An 11,363-nucleotide genomic window follows, 5' to 3' on the forward strand; every position below is an offset into this window, starting at 1 on the left:
TGTGGGCTCAGAGTAGAGTCTAAAATAGTAGCATATTGCACTGCTTACTTCTTAGCACAGGTGTATAGAGTAATCCACTATCCTGGCATCCGTATTTATGATCCTTCATGAGTTGGAGAATGGCACTGGGGAGGAGAGAGGGAATGAACTGAATAAAACAGTCTTTGCAAACAGCCATTTGAATGAAAACTGCCAATTTGCTTTGATGTTATTCAAAACCCCTTTTATTCATTTCCTAGAAACATCTGTACATGCAAACTTTTTGTTTGCAAGGATGTTTGAGGAAAGTGTTGTGCATACTCATGAAAATATGTAATTGCATGAGTATTCATGCTGGAAATTTTCATGCAGCCATGCAGAAAGCTCCTCATGGATTTGCCAATCATCCAATCCAAGAGCAGAAAAAATACCATCTGATTTCAGAGAGCACTCATGCTGCAAATACAGATAGTGAATATTGTGACAGCAAGTAATCCACAGGCTGAAACATGTTTACATAAATTGTTCACTTAATTTCAAATAATGAATAAATTTGCAAAAAAACTGTTAATGGATAATTAGTGAAAAGAGAGAGAAGCTAGCTTGTTCCCTTAAAATCGTTCATGCTGCTCTACTGACCTCTTTTGTAAAACTTGTAAAGGTCTATAGATGAAAAGCAGCATACAAGAGCTAAGTATTATTATTGTTGTTGTTGTTGTTTACAGCTTGTCTCCATTCAGTTATATAGTACATGGAAAAGTAAAACCATTTTTAAAGTGTCTTATATTTCAATATTTAAATTTTTGTTACCGTATCAGAGGAGGGGGTATAAAGTAAAATACACAACGCTAAAGTATTGTACTGAGGGTGCTAGGGTTATCCTGCTGTCCTCTTCTGGAAGAACTCAAAACCCCTCAAGTGTGTTCATAGGCCTCACAACAACTATTGCTGAGTGTTCTTTAGCACAAGTGACAGAGTCCCTCCTGTTGGAGCATAAGTTTGAGTTCCAACCCCACTGTTCCTGTGCAGGTGTGTGTAGCCATGGTGTGCTGTAGCAGACACTTACCCACTCCAGTATCAGGGGTCTTCACTGCCTCAGTTTCCCTTCTCCCATAGTTAATCCAATATCATACTGAAAGTATTTTTCTCAATAACCCTCCCCTTCTCAGTCTCATTTATTGTTCCACTGGGTTGTAACTTAAAGCCAACATCTCCCTGCCTTCTCCTCCTGCTCAACAATTCCTTCCAGCCCTTCCTAGGACTCAGTAGTTCTTCTAGTCCTAACCAGGGCTTCACCTTCCTCATATCTCTGATTCTAGGGCTTCACAGCCCTTTGCAGTCCTCCCAGTTGAGGCTTCCCCCTCAGCCAGTTCCTGCTCCCTATGGTCTTGCTCCCAAACACTCAGCCTTAGAGCTCTGGAGAGTCAGCTCTACTCTGCTGTCCCTCAGTCCTCACCAACTAAGGGAAGTTAAACTTGCCTTATATACTCATGTAACTTCTACGTGACACCCCTACAGGACCACAGTTCCTGAGATCCCCCAGGGAACAGTATGTCCCAGCATGCCTTCTCTTAAAGAGACCAGACTTGGAACAGGGTTGGCTGGCCCCAGACTCTGCCTACTCCTATCCTGTTATAAGTGTCCATCATAAAGACCTACAAAAATGGCCATAGATTTCTTAGCAGGTTTTAAGAATAGGATTTGAATGGTACTCAGGAGAGAAAACTAGGGGAACAGGGCCGGCTCCAGGCACCAGCTTGCCAAGCAGGTGCTTGGGGCGGCCACTCCGGAGAGGAGTGGCACGTCCAGCTATTCGGGGGCAATTCGGCGGACGGTCCCTCACTCCCGCTTGGATCACCATCGCGGCTTTTTTTTTTTTTGCGCCACTTAGTGCAGCAAAAACCCTGGAGCTAGCCCTGTAGGGGAATGTATAATAGACTAGCTAACATATTCGTTTGTCACTGCCCTTGACAGGGTCAGAATCAGAACTACTCAACTTTTGCATTGAAACAACTACATATTGAAGCAACATATTCTTCTTCTAGGTATAGCTAACCAGGTGATTCATTGGTTTTAGTTTTAATTCACAGCAGGTTTTATTTAATAGTTAATAGCTTTATAGTAATTCTCAAAAGTAGGGAATATAAACCCACCACTCTTGTATGGTGGGATGGGGTGTACAAGCCCCACACTGTGAACTGAGGAACAGCTCTGGTCCCAGAAGGCACTGTCCTGCTGCACCCGCTGGGCATGTTCACATTGGAGGCAGGGGTCACAAGGGAGCGGCTCAGTTTAGTCTGGGTGGACAGAGCAGGGGAGCAGTCGTGTGCTGCAAGCTCCTAGAGGGAAATTGCTGGGGCTCCAGATGACCGAGATCAGGCCCTGTGGCTGAACTGCCACAGGCCCTTCAGCCCTGTAGGCAGGAACAATTGACCATTGCTGATAGAGGAAGACACTCCAGAGAGCAACCAGAGAAAACTCCAGGGGAAATCCAGAAACCAACTAGTGGCACTGAAGGAGGAACTGAAGCCGGGGTAGGAAGTGGCCCAGGGAACAGGTGTAAGGGTGCCCACTCCTAGGTCCCCTATGTGAGCTGCTATTCACAGAGCCCAGGGTTGGAACTCAGTGAAGCAGGTAATGCCTGGGTTTCTCTACCCCAGCCACTGGTACTGGATACTTTTATTTTTTCAATTTTATTTTAGAGTTTACTATTTTATCATGTTGTCCAAGGGCCTGATTATTATACCCTCCATCACACTGAATAGTACCTTACTCCCAAATAATCCCACTGACTTCAGTAGGACAATTAATTGTGAAAGTTACAATTTGCTGTGAGTAAGGGTATCGAAGTCTGGCCCATCAGTAGGATCAGTATAATTTGATTTCACTGGGTAAGTCTCCCTAAAGCTGTTGGAATGTTGTGGCCCCAAATACCTGGGGTGTAACAAATACTATGCTGTTTACCATACATACCTTAGCTGCTTAATATCACTGAGCTTACTCACATATGCAAATCCTATTGAGTTCAGTCCTCAGAGGAACCAGGGGTGATCAACATAATTTATAGGTGCTGCTTATCCTTGGGCAAGGTCTCTTACCTCTCTCCATACAGATGTCCCAATTGCCTCAGTTTCCATCACTGTCTGGATACTTTAGTTCTCACTCTCCAACTGAAGCACCTGAAGCCACCCCTTCCAGGGTAACAACAGTCCTAAATAAACATGTAACCTGGGTTAATGGGTCTGACAAAAAGGGAACTAAAAGTTTGTTGCCAGGTAGATGAGAGATGGGGAAGACTGCAGTGTGCTCACCTTGACAAAGGTGTTGTGCTTTGTGATTGGGCAAACCCTGGCGGATGGAATGCTGAATAAGCCATGGGGGGTGGGGGATTAGAGGAAGACAGCTCTGTCTGAGGGAATGTGATTGGTGTCCTGACTGCCTCACCCCTCCTGGGGTGGGGAGCCCGGGCAAGGTGCTGCCCTGACTGCCTGGCCCCACCTGAGAGGTTGCTTATTTTGCCCTGAAAGGGGTTTGCCAACCTACTCTAGAAGAGAACAACTGGTCTTGGAAACAGCGCAGAGGCCCCCTACACTGGGGGACTTTTTCCCACTGAGTAACATCTATTGTTGCCCCAGAGAGGTTAGCCCCCTGGCCAAATTGGTGCCCTTATTACCTCACTGCACTCAAGCACCTTCAGGCCTGCGTTGTCTCATAAAAGTCCATGGATCCCACTAGTGTGGAATAAACAGGACTAGTAAATCCAGAAAAATCCACCCTGAGGCTTATGTTACTTGTGGGTTGTATTGTGTTGTTGATGTACCCACTCCAAATCAGTCTTCATCTTCCCTTTATATGCTTCTATATTTCACATTGTAAATAAAGTGTATGTTCATAGAATATCAGGGTTGGAAGGGACCTCAGGAGGTCATCTAGTTCAACCCCCTGCTCAAAGCGAAAGCAAGACCAATCCCCAGACATTTTTACCCAAGCTCCCTAAATGGCCCCCTCAAAGATTAAACTCACAGCCCTGGGTTTAGCAGACCAATGCTCAAACCACTCAGCTATCCCCCTCCCGCCCTGTTGTGCATTATGGAAGTGTCAGAAGAGTATATATATACTGTATCAGGCAAGTCATAGGGGTAAGTACCAGGTCAGGGATAGTTGAAACACATAGGGAGGTATGGTAGGGTTCCTGACTCCCTTAAACAGTCAAGTGAAGGCACCACCATTTAGGAACTAAGAACCCTGGCTGGTCAAACCCAGTGTGGCCAAAGCAAAAGGAACCAGATAAGGGCTTCTGTTAATGATTAGCTGCCCTCACTGGTATGGTAACCCGTAAAACCTCCTTAGAAAAAAAGGCTCCAACATAACAAAGTTTTACTTACCCCAAGCTCTGTCCACCTACAGACTCTGTACCATAGTCCAAATACACTTCCTCTTCCTCAAAGTTCCCTGTCCTTCCACATGGACACATCCTAGCCTCCTTTCATAGCCTCTGCCCCAAAGCTTTTTTTTACCAGAGACCCAGAGCTCCTACTTCTATCCCAGTTTTCCCCTCAATAGGGAGATATATGGCCTCTCTAGCATGGGTCTGCTCCCACTCAATCTCTCAAAAGAGAGACCCACCCCCGGTCTTATTCCTACCCTGGTCAGTCTCTTGCTAAGGAAAGAGACCTACCTGTCTACAGCTTCCCTTTCTGGCATGCTTTACGGCCAGCCCTCCTGTTCCCATGTGCCCTTAGAACTGCAGTCCCCAGAATTCCACAGGTTTTGACAGAAACCAGGAATATGATTGTGCTGAACCTGCAGTCTGCTATAAAGTGCCAGCATATCCTGTTACAATCACCAATTTTAATTTCACTACATTGAAGCAATTTTGTAGCTACAGGTTTCAGGACCTGATCAAATAATAAGGGAGAAATATGGTATCCTGACCTGATACATTTATAAACTGAATATTTATTTGCAACATGTGTAAGGATTTCACTCACAATGTCCGTGTACAGCAATCCAACTACAGAAGTGTGTTCCCCAAAATAAAATGTCCAAAACATAGATTAGATAACTCCATTAAATGATTTTTCTGCATCTGTTACTCATGTTTATTAAGGTAGTTTCTAGGACCAATCAAATATGGGGCCCCACTGTGCTAGACACTGTACAAAGAAAAAGTAGTAGATAGTCCTTGCCCCGAAGTTCTTACAATTTAAATAGACAAGACAGACACAGGATATGTCAGAGTGAACAATGTGATAGTAAGAGTCATGTTAGGACCATGATTTTTTTCAGGGTGTGGATAAGTTTGAATGGAAAGAAAAGGGAAAGGGACATTGAATGGAAAGAAGTGAGGAGGACAAGGCAGGGGAGAAGAGGGTCTGTGGAGCAGACGTGGAATGAAGCTGAGGTGAAGATAATGTGAAGGAAGCAGAGGGAACCACTAATGAGCACAGGGCAGTCCATTTTCTTTTGATTTATATTCAAGGAATCCCCAAAAAAGGCTTTAGATCATTTTGTGAATGGCTTTTAAAAAATAAATTATGCCTTTTTGTTTCATATCTGTTTGATCATTCCTTGCCCAGTATCTTGCAGTCTGTGTGAGAAGCTGTAATTAAGAACATAGCAATTTGTCACACCAGATTAGACCAGTGGCCCACTTAGTTCACTATCCTGTTGCTGACACTGCCATATATTCCAGAGGAAGGTGAGAGAAACCCCATAAAGGACAATTATGTAACGCTGGCCAGAAAACAAGAATTCCATTTTGTGAAAAATTTTGAGATTTTGAGACTTGTTTTCATTCACATGTGAAACAAAAATCAAAGCTTTTCATAAAAAACAAACATGAGAGTGTTCTCCACAAAATAGCCTGCGGGTATGGCATTTACCTGGGGAGTGAGAGAGCCTGGTTCAAATTCCTGGTCCAAATTGTCTGATATCCCAGCTGAATGCTGTAACCTCCGGGCTTTAGAGTCAGTCTCTCTCTGTCTCTCGACAAATAAATAATTATTTCTAGAAAGTAGAACAGCGCCAACGGGAGAGATTGAGAGCCCTACCCCAGAATAGCCAATTAAGCTCTTTGCTTCATTGTCTTGTGTCCACACTACTTTAACTTATGCCTTCTTTAGTACACTCAGCATGTAAAACACACTAGTTTGGGCTTCCTTGCATGCCTGTACATTTAAGAGAGTCAGAGTTTAATGAAGAATCTGATTTACACTACCTCCTTCATCACCGCTGGGTTAATCCCATTATTTTATATGATAATTACTATTCATTCTGAAAAGTGCCAAATGAAGGATTTTTTCTCAATATTATGTTCCCTAAAACAATTCACACTCAGAACATTTGGACCCTCTAAATGGGACATCAGAAGAGATGGATGTAGTCAATTGATTTGTTTAGTAGTGGAAGACCCCTGAGTTGGATTATGTGACAGGATAAAGAAAATCAGTTATCGTCCCGAAAAGCAGGGAGTTAATTATTTAGCCATACTTTTCATGGGTTTGAAGAGTGGAGCAAGTGAATTTGGCCAAATATTAGAATGGAGTGAATATTTTCCTGAAATTTCAAATCAAAATTAAGAAAAAACCCTAGGAAAAAAGTATTCCTGAAATTTAATCTGAATTTTTTTAACTATTTAGTGGTTTAATTTTTTGTGCATTTTGAAACTTCAAAATTTAAAATTAAAAAGGAGGAAAATGTTTTACAATAAAATATTTAAAAATCCTTCCCACCTTTTTTCCAACAAGTTCTTCTCAATAGCTTTATGGTCCATAATCACACATCTATTTTTGTAGTTCATAGATGTTATTAGGTTCCCCCTGGGTAAAATCCATTTCCCCACTATTCTTCTGCATCCCAATGGCATCACTTTAAAAGAATGCAAAATTTTATATTTTAATTACTGTGTGCACCCTACTGACTGCCTGTCCAATGTGTGTGCAATACATTCTACAAGCAATACATTCTACTGCATTGTAGCCCTTGCATGGTGTCACTATACAGCACAGGCTGCATACTGAAGAGAGAGAGTCTGTCTGTCTGTCCGTCTGTCTCCAGCACCCAGAATAAAGAATCACCAATGTATTCACTGAGTCCTCTCTCTTCTCCACAACAATGGACAGTAAACTGAGCAACTCCTGCAAGGCACTTAGTCCAGACTTTTAAAGCTATTTAGATGCCCAAACATGCAGCTAGGCACCTAGTGGGATTTTCAAAGCCCCTGTTGGTATTGTTTGCTATTGCAGGGCATAGAAGTCCAGTCCTATGAGTTCTCATTAAGCACCATTAATGCATCAAGGCCCCTATCCTGCAATGAGCTCCATATGGGCAGATCCCTGTGTGGAGTCCCATTACCGTTCCTGGGGATTCTTGAGAGAGAAAGTGCCTGTCCATATAGGGCTCAGGGAAAGATAGGAGCCTAAGGGCCTGATTCTGCAAGATACTTTAACACATGCTGAACTTTAAGCATGTGAGTAATCTCATTAAAAGTAATGGCCAATTCAGCAGGCCATCCCTAGGAAAACTCTCAACCTTAGCTTAACACACGCTCTTAAGACCTTGCAGAATCAGGACCAAAGTGAGTACGTCACATATGCATGGCTTAATATTCCATATATATTTTACACAAGACTTCTTTTCGGCTGATGTTGTTGAACATTGAAAACAATGACTTACATGAATGCACGTTGGAGAGAAATTTCTCCTCATGCAATCAGTTAGCCACAGAATATAAGATTGCATGATATCCCCAAAATAATTTGGAAGAGAACTGCATAAATGCATGAGTATTGATTGTTTTACATCAACAAAATATCAGATTGCCACATAATAATTTGTCTAGGGTACTTCAAAGATAACAATGGTATAGATATATGAGGATAACTTTCTTCCTATCACAAAAAGGGCTTTGAGAACATAAAGATGCCACTGCTCTTAACAATTAAGGAGTTAACTCCAATTCCACATGCTATATGCCTGTAGGGTACTATTACATACGGAATGCACCTAGCACATGTTGATGCTAGATGCTATAGGAATTATAATATTATAGATGTTATTTTAATATTCAATAATCTGAAATATATTTTGATTTATTAAAATGTGATAAGTAGAAATGCAGAATAAATATATATTTATAAATATAATTTTCACCACTTATAGACTACTTTGTTTTTTATATTCTTGACATCTAAGAACTACTTACAGCTTAAAAAATGCACCTGTGCACAATTTTATATATCAGTAATGTATTAATATTTCTATGGAGATTCAAAAATGCATATAATCTGTTCTGTCTGTAGCCTCAACTATCAGAGCTTCTGCTTTCGTGATGTGTCAATGCTTAGCTGTGCCTTAGAGTTTCAAGCTTTCCTGTGTAGCTCTGAAGTCAGCCTTGACAGAACAATTTATCAGTACAGTAAGTGTTCACTAATATGTATAATATTAATGGCCATCTCTTTTTTTGCATTTAAGTCTGTTCATATCAAATTAAGCCTTCACTTGCCATACTGCAACATTTTATTGTTAGCTGGGGTTTCTTTAAGTGGAAATTCAGAGGAGGCTAATGATCAGAAGGAACGAGACGAGAGCCTCTCTATTTTTGCTCAGTTTTCCTCCAGTTAGGAGTTGCTGGAGAAGTAATTTGCCTTTGCTGTAGATGTCAGACCTGTCAAGTCCAAATAATCCATAGAGCATACTCCTCCTCTTCAAGTATTATCTCCAGTGCAGAGGTTGTTGACCACCACCTTCCATCTTTCGCAGTCGCAACAGAGTTGTAAAACTTCCATTCTTCTTTGGATACCATCCATCTCACAATATTTCCAATGATACTGGCTCTCTTTATTCCTCTCCCTGGTTTGCCTGTGATCTTGCCTGTTAGTCTGAGTGCTGGAAGCAAGTTATGGTGATTGGTGAGCAACATGTCCACAAAAAGATGTTATTCTTTTACCTAAATAATTGTGCACTTTTAAAATTAATCTTTCTCATCACCTTTGTTTAAAAAAAAAACGGATAACTAAAACTTTGGACATTCTTCCTAAACACCAATACTCAAATGCTCGGAGTGTGGTTTAAAAAAATCTATTGTAAGTCTATTAAGAAACTTCTTAGAAACTATAAAACTCTATAGTATTTTTTTTTTTGTTCTGTGTATATATCAAGATTATCCTCTTACTATACCAGTGGATTTCAGTATTAAATGTACAGTATATAGTTTCCATTTTTAAAGAGCTGAAAGGGAAGGTGAAATGGATAGAAGATGGACAGATGGTATATGAGTTTAGGTTGTATGTATATAGATATTCTATTTTGAGGCCTTCAGATTCCTTTGATAGTACCTGGGAAGATAAAAATATTCTCTAATGGCAGAAGAAAAGTCAGCTTATGTCAACTATAAAGTTCATGTTTTGCTTTAAAGGGTCTATTCTGTATCTACAGTAATAGTGTGGAAGATATTACTGTAGTATTAACAGGTTAGGTGTGATTCAGGCTGCAAAGGATTAGAGTTCTTAGATCTTCATTTTGAGACAGCAAGAGACTGACATGAAAACTGAAGACACAACGATGATCAATGGACATGATACCATTGTAAGTGATGAGAATACAGAAACTTGTAAGGTAGAGAGAAAGGAATAGATGACCTTGTAAAAAGACACAGATAAATATAACATAAGAACAGCCATACTGGGTCGGATCAGTCACCCATCTAGCTCAGTATCCTGTCTTCCAACAGTGGTCAATACTAGGTGCTTCAGAAGGAATGAACAGAACAGGCAATCATCGAGTGATCCATCCCCTATTGTCCACTACCAACTTCTGGCAATCAAACGCTAGGGACACCTAGAGTATGGGGTTGCATCCCTGACCATCTTGGCTAATAGTCATTGATGGATCTATCCTTCATGAACTTATCTAGTTTTTTTTTTTAACCCAGTTATACTTTTGGCCTTCACAACATCCCCTAGCAACGAATTCCATAGGTTGACTGTGCTTCGTGTGAAGAAATCCTTCCTTTTGTTTGTTTTAAAGCTGCTGCCTATTAATTTTATTGTGACCCAGATTCTTGTGTTATGTGAAGAAATAAACACTTTCACTTTCTCCACACCATTCATGGGTTTATAGACCTCTATCATATCCCCTCTTAGGGCAGGTCTACACTAGAAACTTGCATCAGCACAGCTGCATCACTCTAGCACTTCTGGCAAAGACATTCTAAGCCAATGGGAGAGAGGTCTCCCATTAGCTTAATAACCCTGTGAAAGACAGTAGCTATGTCAGCAGCAGGAGCTTTCCCCCTGACCTAGCATTGTCTACGAAGGCGGTTAAGGTCGGTATAACTATGACGCTCAGGGGTGTGGATTTTTCACACCCCTGAGTGACAGAGGCCAGGTCTACATTACTTCTGTATAACTATGTCGTCTTTTTTCCAAGCTTTAAAGTCCCAGTCTTTTTAATCTCTTTATTCAGAAGCTGTTCCATACTCTTAATAATTTTTGTTGCCCTTCTCTGTACTTTTTCCAGTTCTAATATATATTTTTTTGAGATGGGGTGACCTCAACTGCATGCAGTATTCAAGGTGTAGGTGTACTCTGGATTAATATATTGTCATTATGATATTTTTGTCTTATTATCTATCTCTTTCCTAATGGTTCCTAACATTGTTCGCTTTTTTGACTGCCGCTGCACATTGAGTGGATGTTTTCAGAGAACTATTCACAATGACTCCAAGATCTCTTTCTTGAGTGGTAACAACTAATTTAGACCCCATCATTTTGTATGTATAGTTGGGATTATGTTTTCCAATGTGCATTACTTTGCATTTATCAACATGGAATTTCATCTGCTCATTTTGTTGCCCAGTGTAGTGAGATCTCTTCTGCAGTCTATTTTGAGTAATTTTTTATCATCTGCATATTTTGCCTTTTCAACAATACAACACAGAACCAGCTTGAGCCTCCACCCAGTAACCTGGAAAAATTACACACCACCCCATGGGTGCCTCTAGAGGCAATACTTCCCCTCTCGCAAGCACAGAGTCTGAGTGTACAAAATAAACTTTTATTAAAAGGAGGGAAGTAATTTGGCATTAAATTGGGAAAATGCTGCAAGCAGGATTCATAAATATAAAAGCATGCACAAAAAACCCACCCCAGAGTACGTTGGGCATTTACCTTTTGCCTCAGGTTCTTAATTCCAGCAACCAAAACATTCCCTTTTCCCTCCACCACACCCCACTGATAGTTGCTGTCCTTGGTCAGTGAAGACCCAGAGTTCAGAGGTGCACCTCTGTGAGCTCACCTCCCACCCTGGTGTGGGAGGGACACCTTGCTCTCTCTGGCATTAGCCACCCTGCCAGCCACTCACCACTCCATGCTGTACCCTCT

This window comes from Malaclemys terrapin, chromosome 2, assembly GCF_027887155.1.
Source record: "Malaclemys terrapin pileata isolate rMalTer1 chromosome 2, rMalTer1.hap1, whole genome shotgun sequence".
Lineage (NCBI taxonomy): Eukaryota > Metazoa > Chordata > Testudines > Emydidae > Malaclemys > Malaclemys terrapin.